We start from the raw sequence: 13,768 nt of genomic DNA, 5'->3' as shown, positions 1-13,768 counted from the left end.
GACCGTGGGCGCCAATAACTCAACCGCGTGACCTCGGGTCCTCCTGTCTATGGGTTAATCGGGTTACCTAATTAATCATGTGGTTTAATTACCAGGGAACACGCCCTCGGTACGCCTTGTCCGAACCGGATCACTTTTCCGGATCGGATCACATTACAGGATCGGATGCAGCCGAGCGACACTGCCAAGGACGTACCAGCTAAAAGGAACAGATCTTTGGGAATAAAGTCCCGGCTAAGCTAGGATTCGGACCATGCTGGATCAATGAAAGAAACCACAAAAACGAGCTGGGAACATTCCTAATAATGATTTATTTACAGTGGGCGAGGAAAGGTATGTGGTACGATCAGGATTTATTGGGGTGTGTTTTGCAGAGATAGGGGAGAGAGGTATGGTGCAGCAAATAAACAGGCAACTTACAAGAGCGGACACAGATCAGACTTAACGCGAAAATAATAACAATAATAACAATAACAATCTTCTGCAGTCGTCCGAAAGCAGACAGGTGCCAGCACACACACACACACACACACACACACACACACACACACACACACACACACACACACACACACACACACACACACACACACACACACACACACATACACACACAAAACCCAATTAAGAGGGTGTATTGCAACAGGAAGGGAAAGGAGTTGAGGCTACGTTATTGGTACCTTTTATTTGTGTTTGATAGCACGACATGCCACCAATACGTTTCGGGAGGGGGATGCTCCGTAGTGTGGCACCCGACAACTGGGGCGTCGTCTCTGGCTTCAGCAGAGCGTGTGGAGACCGTGTTCTGGAAGGAGGGGCTTGAGTGGAGAAGGGGTGGAGTCCAGGGTGCGTGGACGGAGTGGTAGATGGGACCAGGTCGGCGGTGGGGTCGACGTCGTGTGGGCGGAAATGAGGAGGCGGAGTCCAGACAGCAGGAGGAGGGTCGTGCCGAAGGACGCGGGCGAGGCCAGATCGATTGAGTGAAAGAGAAAAAGAAAGGCGGAAGGACTGCTCCGACCTTTATAGGACTTGCAGCGCGGGGGGAGGAGCCACCCTGAAGCAAACTTCATCACCTGAATCGGGCGCTCCGATTGGCCCCGACCCCTCACGTGGCCCGCTAACTTTGGCCAGAAACCGCCTCACTTCGTTTCCGGCAAGGTCATCTCAGACAGTGGCAATATTCCGCTCCGACCCCACGGCATGGTACGAATCACCCACACCGAAATTGGCACGCGGATCGTCCTGCAAAAACCCCCGGGCCGTGCCCTGACGACTGGCCGAGGGTCCCGCATGCCCACTCGGGCGCCCGACCAGCGCCGATCAACGCGCACGCCAACGCGGCCCACACTGTACATTCCCTGGCTCGATCGCAGCTTCGTTGGCCGGAGAGACGAGAAGAGGTTCACCATCCGTGGGGAATCCGCTGCTGCCAGCGAGGGCCGAAGGTACATCGTTATGGATGAATCCATGCACGTTTCGCGAGCGGCGTACGTGTCTGCCTTCCAGCACATTCTATACAGTGAACGGGGTTTGGCCATTACGCACGTGGCCAGCGCTCGCATTCACACGACTCCGCAAGCGTGTGCGCGGGGCGAACACCAATATGTCGGATATTGAGGTTGAAAAGGAACGAGCCGCTTCTACTCTGAACACTCGTATCCCACCCAACATGGCGTGGAGTCGTCCTTATCGGCCTCCATATGCGTTTCGTGCAGCGATGGCGTCATGCTGGATGTGTTTCCTGTGTTGTGAAAAACACCATTCGTGCAGCCTCTTAAGAGGTATTCATTCGCATGCCTTTCTAATGCAACCGGCAATCTTCCCCAGATCATCGAAAGCTCGAGTCGATAATCCCACACTACTAAGCGCATGAAATGACTCGCTGCACACATTGAGTTTAGGGCTCGCTTGGGAACGAGGGCTCTGCGCTGCAGTTTCCTCACTGGAGCCGCACGTGCTGGCCTGAATAATGGCCCACCTCACAGCGAAGGCACACGTGGCAGATTTACCTCAGGAATAATCAGACGAAAAGAAGAGTAGGGACGAAATGAAGAAGATGATGTAAAAAAAACCTAGCTATGAGATCATCGCAACGCACACCCCAGTTGTTCCGCTAGACAAAAGGAAAGGGACTATCTACACGTATAATAATGGAATAACTGTCTTGGGACACCTATTTGTTGTATGCATGCGGTTCTGAGAACCGCAACACTACCCCCTCCCTTTTGCTGGACTCGATCCGTGTCGTTAACGTTCGTGTGGCACTGCAGGTGTAGGTTCCCCTAGTACGTTTTACCTACGGATCCCTGAGTGCGACATTTCGAATACATGTCCTAAAAATAAATAACCTAGTGCGTTACGTAACTAAACGAACAGACTCATGCGGACAACTTATCCACATTGCCAGAAATTTGAACTAAACAAACAAACAGGTGGGTTAGAACTACATACATTTCTAATATTTACATTACCTATGGCCCAGGACCTGTGACTTAAGAGAAGACAATAAAGGCAACATTTTGGGATGAATGCAGCAGCAGGCAATCGATGATCCAGCGTCTTCGGGGCCCTGAATGGTCCTTTGTTTGTTGTTGTTGTTTGTTTGTTTTGTTTTTCCTGGCTGCTCGAGGCAACTCACCCTAACATGGCAGGCCACACACCGTATCACAGTCCATTTGAAATGGCCTTCATACAACAAGGAGATAGATGTCCGGGCTGCACAAATGCAGTCCCCGGTAACGCGGGTGCCTGCAGGGCAGTCCTTGCATACTCCCACATAGATGGTCCTGGCACACATGGACAAGTTGAGTGAAGTGGCAAGGCAAATAAAGCCATGGGCAGGTAAAGCAAGTGGAGTCAAGGCAAAGGCAGATAAAGGCATGGCAAATGCAGACCAGGTAAGGTGCGACACAACAGGTCGGCACATGAAGCTGGCCGGCCTCGGTGTGGTCTCGTGAGGTTGTGGAGGGAGTGTGGTGGCGTTGGCCGGTCCAAAGACTGGCTCGGTCATGCCCTACGGTCTCCCCCCGACCTATTGCCGATGCCGGTCCTTGTCCATATCCACCCCCATTAGGTTGGAACAAAAAAAACACTAAATTTAGACTTTTTTATCATTACGTGTGTCCCTAACCCCCTTATTTGTCTTTGTTTGACTAACCTGTCCTATCTGTTCCCAATCCCCAAAATCCCTTTTGAAAGGATTGAGGAAGAGACAAGCGAATCTGTCTCGAGGCCCAATGTAGCCTCAGAATAGCTCCAACAGGTTTCAGCATTTCCAAGATAAGTCCAGCGGCCTAAGAACAGCGAAAGGATAGATGGTGCGAAGGAGTACACGTTGTCTATCTATCCTACCATTTATTAAACTTTAATCTATCCCTGGGGCTTTTCAACATGCCTGTCTCTTTAAACTATTGCTTCAAGCAACCACGATTCTCGTCGCCTGTGTTGGTGTTCGTTATTAATTTGGGCCTGGCCCGCAAATTTTCTCCCGTGCTCTCACACAATTTCGTGGCTGGGGAACGTGGCTGCACTGGCAGGTCTATCCACCTGCCGAACTTGATCTTCGGCACCCCCGGGTCGCTGAGGCTGTCTCCGAGCCCAACTACTCTTTATGAACGTGGGGAGTGCCCTTCCTGGCATTTCCCCGTTGATGCCCACATGGCATTTTGCACTCTGGGTCCCTTTCCCCTGGGTACCCGTGCCCATTACACTAACTCGGTGGCTTGGACCCATGGCCTACTCTGGCCGACTACTTCGGTGCCCGGAGTGCCCTCTACTCAGTACGCATATTTCACCAGCCATGCTCCCAGCTGGTCAATAGTCTCCTGCACCCTACAAAAGGTTTCGTGCCTTCGTTCAACACCAACAACCAAACAACATCCTTTTGGTTAATTCAACTAACCCGCTAACTAACATTACACTAACCCCGGATTCCCTTGGGTGGGATTCACTCCTTCCCCCAATCATTCATTCGCACCATGCATTCCACATTCACTCTATTCACACTCGGGCCCACTGACCTACACTCATTCATCATGTTCCTTTCTTCTGTTTTTATTTTTTTTCACACCACACTGACGCTCTACTAACTACGTCCCCCTAACTAACTCGTGCTCACCGTCATCCCTTACTCTAATGCACGTTCCATTTAACTCTACATAGCTAACTACGTCCCCACTACACGTTCCATGTCTGTCCATGTCTCCAATCCAGTTCTAATTCTAACCTAAATTCCCCCTAACTGGTGTTACCAGGTCCCATGGAGGACTACTCATGCCCCCATGAGGCCGGTCTATCTCACGCTAAACCCTTCCCCCAACTAATGCTCCTTTGCCCCGACGGGGATGTTCTATACATCCTGGCCGGGCATCGTGTACTCGTGGCCAGTCCTGTCGAGCCTTACGCCTCCAGGGCGGTGGTTGACAGCACACTCGTCCTCTCCATTTGGCCGATACATGAGGGCGTAACCGTCCCGTTTATCGCATTAAATGCTCGCTTTCGGGCTATTCCCCATGTGAAGCACACCTGCCCTTCGTGCTGCGAGATCCCCGCTGACGTCACTCGCACACGGCCCACTCCACGAGGTTTGCCACGCACACGGGCTCGGTGGTGTCATCGTCGGCCAGACTCGTTCCGCGCGTCCCGCGAACACCACTCGCGCGCCGCACGTCGGGCCCTGTACACGTGCTCAGATGGGGATTTTTTTTTTCAAAATTCACTCGATCTCTCTATTTGCCTCGTTTTTGGCTGTCTGCGCTCTGGTGTTGTACCTGGCACGGATCGTTTCAACGCCGGCTTCCCTGGAACCATTAACATACCGAGCAATGCTCCGAGCTTCGGCGGTTTGCAAAACACGGACCATACCTCGCACGCAGAGTCGCACGGAGCCAGCGCGGTCTCCAAAATAACTCCGTCCCGCTCAAAAGGCTCGCCACTCCCATCCAAAACATAACCCACTACTCCCGTCAGGGTCAATACATGTCGCTCTCTCTCCCGTGCACTCACCCATGTCATATCATTTGCACTCCACTCACGTTCTGACACATACTCAGCACAATCACACTGGGGGCTTGGGTTAGCCCAAGAGATCCCGGAGCCTCTGCCCCCCCCAGGGCTCGGCATGTGCTCTTTCAAACCATGCAGCTGCTCCACCTCGCACAGCCTTACCGGACTCACCTCGTCACCGTCTGCCTCGAGGGAGCATATCGTCTCCCATTGTTCCTGAGGGACGTCATGGAATTGTCCGTGTGCGACGGCCTACAATTCCGGAGGGTCTGGTGGGAACCGAGATATCTTCCCCCACATTGTGGTCTTCCCACCCGACCCCCAGCCCGCAACAACACAACTAATATGATTGATAAGTTTAATGGAACTAATAAGATAGATCAGGATAATATAACAAATATGATCAATCAGGATCATACAACAAATGTGATAGAGCAGGATAATACAACTAATATAATAGATCAGGATAATACAACTAATTAAATAGATCAGGATAATACAATGAATACGATAGATCAGGATAATACAACTAATATGACCAGGATAATACAACGAATTATGATAGATCAGGATAATACAACTAATATGATTGATCAGGATAATACAACGAATACGATCGATCGGAATAATACAACGAATACCATCGATCAGTCGAATACAACGAATGTGATAGAGCAAGATAATACAACGAAAATAGATCAGGATAATACAACTAATATGATCGATCAGTATAATCCAACTAATATGATAGATCACGATAATACAACTAATATGATTGATCGGTTTAATTGAACTAATAAGATAGATCAGGATGATATAACAAATATGATCAATCAAGATAATGCAATGAATATGATAGATCAGGATAATACATCGAATGTGATAGAGCAGGATAATACAACTAATATAATAGATCATGATAATACAACGAATATGATTGATCAGGGCAATACAACTAATCTGATGATTGATAAGGTTGTTGTCACGTAACTAATATACTTGTTCTTGTCAGGTAATGAACTTATTCACCAAGTTTCTTCCAAATCGGTCCACAACTTTATGAGATCTATTGCTACATATTGTTTTTGGCCCAATTCTCTCAATGGTGAAAAATCACTTTAAAAATTCTCGGATCCAGATCCAGATTCGGATTTTTATCAAAGTCTAATAATTTCGTCCGAAGCTCTCCATTAAATTTCGTCCAAATCTGTCCACATCGTTATGAGATATTTTATTCACAAAGAAAAACAACAATGTCATGCAGAGCATGAAATCCATTAAACAAATTTAACCTCAAAAATAATTGGGGGTTGAATTAAATGACCAAACATGCAACTCCTCTTGGAATTTAAAATAAATCAATGAAAATTTACAATTTTGGAAATTCGGCCCATGTTGACCTTTTTGGCCAAGGTTGACCTCAAGAATAATTGGTGGTTGAATTCATTGACCTGATGTGCAAATCCTCTTCAAGTTTCAAGTCAACCAGGTGAAAATTGATTTTCGAAACCTCACCTAAGTTGTTGACCTTTGGCCCATGTTGATTTTATGACCTTTTGACCTCAAAAACAATAGGCTTCTTCCTTATGACAAACTCTACCATGTGGTGAAGTTTCATGAATTTTGGTTTAAAATTGTGCCCTGTAGGCGACAGAGAGACAGACAAACAAACAAAAACAGACAGGCAAACAGATAGACATACTGCAATAACAGACAGACAGAATAACAAAATCGATTGACCAATATGCTTGACAAATCTTCGATATTGCAAGTAATGAAAAATCACTCATCGAGTGACACCACGAAATGGAACGGCACTCGGTCGAGCACATACCTCCGCCAGGCTGAATAGTTTACATTTTGTATACCACTGATAGGTCGGATCTGAATCCGAACCTTAACCAAAATCGAATTGGCTTGTTCTTGTCACCGAACCAACTCATTCACCTAGTTTTGTAATAACTCATCCATAACTTTTTGAGATCTCATGCGATGTATAGTTTTTGGCCCCATCTCTGAGTGGTGAAGAATCACTTGAAAAATTCTCGTGTCCAGATCCGGATTCGAATCTTCACCAACATGGAATCAATTCGTCCTTCTCACATACCCAACATGTCAACCAAGTTTTTGCGGAATCCATCCATAACTTTTTGAGATATCATGCAATATGGTTTTTACCCCCATTTCTCAATGGTGAAAAAGCACTTAAAAATGAAATAATTCTCGTAACTGGATCCGGATTCGGATCTTTACCAAAATTTAATCGATTCATCATCGTCACATACCCAACCTGTCCACCAAGTTTCGTCCGAATCCATCCATAATATTTTTAGATGTGCCATATATCGTTTTTGGCCCGATCCCTCATTGGTAAAGAACTACTTTAAAAATTCTCACATCCGGATCCGGATTCTGATCTTCAACAAAATTAAACGTTGCTGTCCTTGGCCGCTCAACTACATATACGAAAAATTTCAGAACGATTACTTAAAAACTGTGGCCAAAAATCATATGACAAACAGATAAACGCTACAGACCAACATGATTGGCAAAAAAAATTCACCAAATAATGAAAAATCACCCTGAGAGCGACACTTGTCAAAACAGAACAAAGTAGAACGGCACTCGGTACAGCGTATGCCTCCACCAGGCTGAACAGTTCATGTTTTGTATCCCAATGATGGGCTGGATCGGAACCAAAATCTAATCCACTTGTTCTTGTCATCTAACCAACTCATCCACCTCGTTTTATCACAACTCGTCCACAACTTTTTGAGATATCATGATGTGCATAGTTTTTGGCCCGATCTCTCAATTTTAGAAACTAGGCCTATGTTGATCTTTTGACCATAAAAAATATTTGGTGGTTGAATTCATTGACCTCATATAGAAATCCTGTTCAAATTTCAAGTCAATCGGATGAAAATTGAGGATTTTAGAAATTCCACAAGTTGTTGACCTTTGGCCTATGTTGACCTTTTGGCACATGTTGCCATCAAAAATAAGAGGTGGTTGAATTCAGTGACCTGATATGTAAATTATCTTCAAATTTCAAGTTCATCGAATGAGAACTGACAATTTTAGAAATCTAGCCGATGTTGACCTTTTGGTGTATGTTGACCTTTTGGCCTACATTGTCCTCAAAAGTAATGGTTGGATTCAATCCTGATTTGCAAATGCTCATCAAATTTAAATCAATCAGATGAAAATTGAGTATTTTAGAAACACCACCTTAGTTGTTGACCTTTGGCCTATGTTTACCTCAAACATAATTGGTGGTTGAATTCAATGACCAAATATGCAAGTCCTCTTGAAAGACCAAGTCAATTGGAGGAAAATTGAGGATTTTAGAAATTTGAAAAAGTTGTTGACTTTTTGACCTCTTGACCTCAAAAATAAATAGTGGTTTATCTGTTCATCTACTTTACTCATACAATTAAAATCCACGTTAGTTACAGTGAGTTAGTTTATATTCAGTTTTGAAGATCTGACTATTGCTGACCTTGACAGTCACCTTTTTTGGTGTACATCACACCTTGATTTCAGGGTGTGGAGACTTGATCAGACCGTCAGATGTACACCTTTCTCAAGGTCATTAGTATGAACTCTGGTTTTCCGAACGATCTTGTCGTGATTTATGTTTCTTGAGATCAGCTCTGTTTTCAGAAGGAAATGTAAGTGATAACCAGAGAGTTTGTAGAACACCTTACCCCACGTAGACTTGAGAAACAAGGACATGGCGGGGTCTCTGAGCGGCAAATTTGATTGGTCGAGATGATGTAAAATGCCATAACATTTTGTCCAAGTACTGCTAAACTAAGGTTTTTGAAAGTGTCAGAAAGTTGATTTGTGTCTACAGTGTTCAAGTTTGTAATTCATCTTCTTAACTGATAAAAGGCAGTGTGTGTGTGTGTGTGTGTGTGTGTGTGTGTGTGTGTGTGTGTGTGTGTGTGTGTGTGTGTGTGTGTGTGTGTGTGTGTGTGTGTGTGTGTGTGTGTGTGTGTGTGTGTGTGTGTGTGTGTGTGTGTGTGTGTGTGCGCGCGTGTGCTTGCGTGCATGCGTGCACACATATGGGGTTTCAGAATGTGGAATGGAGTCCTCCCTAAGTGGGCTCAAAGTATCCACCTTCATTTCGGTAAGGGGTCACGATTCATGGATCAAGCTGTGAAGTTTTCTGTTTTCAAAGTTTTGTGCCGAGGGCTCTCTTCAAGATCGTCACCGAGCTCCGGACGGCTTCCAACTGTAGTTCGTTTGTAGCAGTATTCCTGGGGATGGTTTTTTTATATCCCTGTGAGGTTCTTCGTCATCACTGGTACAACTTTGGCATTCTTCAGCTTTTAGGATCTTTTCACTTCATTCTTGAGGTCTTGGTATTTGGTCATTTTCTTGATGTCTGCATCGTTTAGTCCCAAATCACCGGTATTAACACCTCAATCAGCAATGCCTTCTTCTCTTTATTTCGTACCTGAGTTTGATATCTGGTCGCAATGCTTTGTTTTCGATGTTCACGCCCGATGGGATCATGTCGTCGGACATGAGGTGGTACTTCCATGTTTTCAGTGATTGCTTTTGGTTCATTTTTCAACAAATTTTCTGGAACTGGAATATCAAAGTTTTTGCAGATGTGCCAGCGGATTACTTTACAAACTCTGCTGTGTCGTGTGTACAGTTGTTCTGACATGAGTTTTTTTTTTCCGTTTCGGACATTAAGCATAATATCATTCTCTTTGCTAACCCCACCTTCACCCCTCACCTGTCTTTTTTTTTACCTCCTCCCCCCCCCAACCATTCTCTCTCACTCTGTCACCTCCTCACTTCCCCTTCCTACTAAAATGCAGCACTCTCCTCCCACACCTCTCGCTCTCTCCCTGTCTGTCTCTCTGTCTCTCTGTTGGGTGGTCGCTAGACTACCGTTATTGTCAGGTTTTCCGTCTGTCTGTTTGTTCTTATGTAATGGACGGCTCTGGAGGCCAGAGGAGTTAACTGATTTTGATGAAACTTGACTGGTAGGTTCATACCAGGATCTAGTTGTATGCTTTTGAGCACCGTTGCTATGGATGCCACCGTTGCCTAGCAACGGGACTTTGAATTTTTTTTTAAAATCCGAAGAAAAAAAAATCGAAAATCAAAAATCGTCTTCCGCACTTTTATGCGCACCATAATCAACCTCTTTGTCAAAAAATTTCAGCCCGATCCGTCAAAAACTGTATGACTAGTATGAAATTATGTTACTATATGCTTTCACCCCAACATTCGCGTTGGGATTCCCTAATGTAGAGTTATACGTAGAGGGAATCGAACACAAATGATGAATGGACAGTTGCTCGTCATGTTCCTATATGGAACAACGAACGGCAAAAATGCCATCTGATGTGTTCTCTTATCTACATATTTCAAATTTGCCTTAGTCGAGCGACCACCCATGCCGCCTTCTGGCTTGTCTCTCTGTCTCTCTGTCTCTCTCTCTGTCTCTGTCTCTGTCTCTGTCTCTGTCTCTGTCTCTGTCTCTGTCTCTGTCTCTCTCTCTGTCTCTGTCTCTGTCTCTGTCTCTCTCTCTCTCTCTCTGACTCTCTCTCTCTCTCTCTCTCTCTCTCTCTCTCTCTGTCTCTGTCTCTCTCTCTCTCTCTGTCTCTCTCTCTCTCTGACTCTCTCTCTCTCTCTGTCTCTCTCTCTCTCTCTCTGTCTCTCTCTCTCTCTGTCTCTCTCTCTCTCTGTCTCTCTCTCTCTCTGTCTCTCTCTGTCTCTCTCTCTCTGTCTCTCTCTCTCTGTCTCTCTTAGAGAACATTGTACTTTACGGTAATGCCACATCTCGACGGTCCCCTGTGCCAGTGCGCATGCGCAGCCTGACCCGGAGCCAGGGATGTTGTGGGTGTTTCAACCTGTTCAATACTTGTTTGATTATTGTCGTTCCACGCTAATAAAGTGGTCGAACAAATTGAACTCTGTTCTTATTTATAATCAAACAGCTTGATGCAGTCGAGTAAGGATCGTCGGTGCTGAGGAGGACACGACTGGGTGAAAACGGACCACGAGAACGTCGACAGTGAGTTTGGATTTCTCGGGTTCTGTACCCAATCTTCGCCCCCAGGACACTGTACACACGTGTGCATCACCGAAAATAGAACGTTTACTCCAGAATAGCTGTTCCTATGGCGCCGGTGGAAGCAGAGTGCCCGATCGAGGGTTGTGACTATATGGCTACACACGCAGAGGCGGCAGTGGTGGCGGCCATGCTGAGTATACACGCCACTGTGCACGTCGCCGCCCACAGGGCGGCGAGCTCGAATGCCAAGATGGAGAAACTCAAGCGTCCCTCCATAGCACTGGCCGGAACGGGCGAGGCCTGGTCGTACTTCATAACCCGCTGGGGCGAATACAAAACAGGTACTAAGCTTGTCGGACCTGACATAGTCGCGCAGCTACTGGAGTGCTGTGAGGAGGAGCTGAGAAAGGACCTCACTCGCGCGGCGGGTCGGAGCCTCGTGGGCAGCGATGAAGAAGACGTCCTCGCCGCCATGAAGGCGCTCGCCGTCCGGACGGAGAACACGATGGTAGCTCGAGTGGCCCTGTCTAACATGCGGCAGGGACACGAGGAGCCCGTCCGGTCGTTCCACGCCCGCATCAAGGGGCAGGCGGACACGTGCAGGTATGAAATGAAGTGCACCAAGGCGGGGTGCGATCAGGTCAACGACTTCACAGAAGAGATATTGCGCAACGTGGTTGCCCGTGGCATCGCGGACCAAGCAATACAACTTGACCTACTCGGTGAGAAGAACCAGGACATGCCATTAAAGGACATGATAGAGTATATCGAGGCCAAAGAGTCTGGAAAACGCTCGGCATCGCGCCTGCTTGACACTCAGAGCACGGACGCGATCAGTAGTTCGTATCGGCGGGGAAAGCGACAGGACGTCCGCGCCAGAGTAGGAGCCAGGCCGGAAAAACGGAAGGCCAAGCCCGAAGGAGTATGCATCTACTGCGGCGAGGTGGGCCACGGCAAAACGCCTCAATGGCGCGCCAGACGCGCCGAGTGCCCCAGATACGGTAAAAAGTGCCGGAAGTGTGACCGCCAGAATCACCTCGACAAGGCGTGCCTGGGCGGCCGATCGGCAAGACCCCCATCTAAGGAGACCGACGGGATGTACGACGAGCAGACGGCAGCCTTCGTCGAGCTATGCACGGTCACCATGGCCAGCACAGAGGACGAAATGCGCACGCTTCCCCTCGCTCACCACCTGTACGATGATATGTGCGATAAGTGGATGAAACGCATATCCGACCCGCAGCCATACGTCAACCTCACTCTCACCAACAAGCGCGAGGATTACAAAGCGCTGGGTTTTAACCTCCTGAAACACACCCGCACAGTAACCCAACCCGCTATGGCAGACACAGGGTGCCAGAGCTGCCTGATCGGCATTAAAGTCGTCCAACAAATGGGCCTGAGTACCGAGGACCTCATACCTGTATCCATGACCATGAAGGCCGCAAACAACAGAGGAATTCGTATCCTCGGAGCCGTGGTAGTCAGATTCGCCGGTAACAGTGACGACGCTCGGAGATTGGAGACGCGCCAAATCGCGTATGTGACGGACTCTTCAGACCGCATCTTCCTCTCCCGTGCGGCCTGCATGGACCTGGGAATGATCTCGGACAGATTCCCGACACTCGGAGAGGTGAATCTGACAACCTCGGAATTGTGCGACTGCCCGCGACGCGCGGAGCCGCCGACCAAGCCGACCGCACTCCCCATGCCAGCGACCGAGGCCAACAGAGAGGCACTACAGTCACATTTACTCAGGATGTATGCTCAGAGCACATTCAACACGTGCCCACACCAGCCACTACCGAGAATGACCGGCCCGCCACTACGTCTTATGCTCAGTGAGAACGCGACACCAGTTGCCCATCACACTCCCATCTCCGTGGCCATACATTGGCAAGATGAGGTAAAAGCAGGCCTCGACCAGGACGTTCGGCTCGGCGTGTTGGAGGAAGTACCCGTCGGCACGCCGGTGACATGGTGTCACCGCATGGTAATTTGCGCGAAAAAGAATGGCAAGCCGCGACGCACCGTCGACTTTCAGGCCTTGAACAAGCATGCGTTCCGCGAGACCCACCACACCCAATCCCCGTTCCACCAGGCGAGACGCGTACCTAACGGGAAGCGCAAGACAGTATTCGACGCATGGAACGGTTACCATAGCGTCCGCCTACACGAGGACGACCGCCACAAGACGACCTTCATCACTCCATGGGGGCGCTACCGGTACCTATCTGCCCCACAAGGGTATATGGCATCGGGGGACGGTTACTCACGAAGATACGATGAGATCGTCGCGGACATTGGTAACAAGACCAAGTGCGTAGATGACACGCTCCTATGGTCAGACACGATTGAGGGGAGCTACTTCCAGGCGGTCCAATGGCTGGATATATGCGGCCGGAATGGAATCATCCTCAACCCGGAGAAGTTTGTCTTCAGCGCACCCACGGTGGACTTCGCGGGCTTCACCATCACCATGACCGACGTGCGACCGTGCAGCCGCTACCTGGAAGCAATCCACGATTTCCCACAACCGCGTAACATCACCGACGTCAGATCGTGGTTCGGGCTTGTCAACCAGGTGGCATACGCCTTTAGTATGGCCGAACGAATGCAGCCATTCCGGAAGCTCCTGAAAAGTGGAGAACGCTTCCAGTGGTCCATGGAGTTAGAGGACATATTCCGCGAGTCGAAAGACGTGATCGTACAAGAAATCGA

This window comes from Eptatretus burgeri, chromosome 9, assembly GCF_056783735.1.
Source record: "Eptatretus burgeri isolate ZD-2024b chromosome 9, Ebu_testis_v1, whole genome shotgun sequence".
NCBI classification, from domain to species: domain Eukaryota; kingdom Metazoa; phylum Chordata; class Myxini; order Myxiniformes; family Myxinidae; genus Eptatretus; species Eptatretus burgeri.
This window is presented reverse-complemented; position numbering follows the sequence as displayed.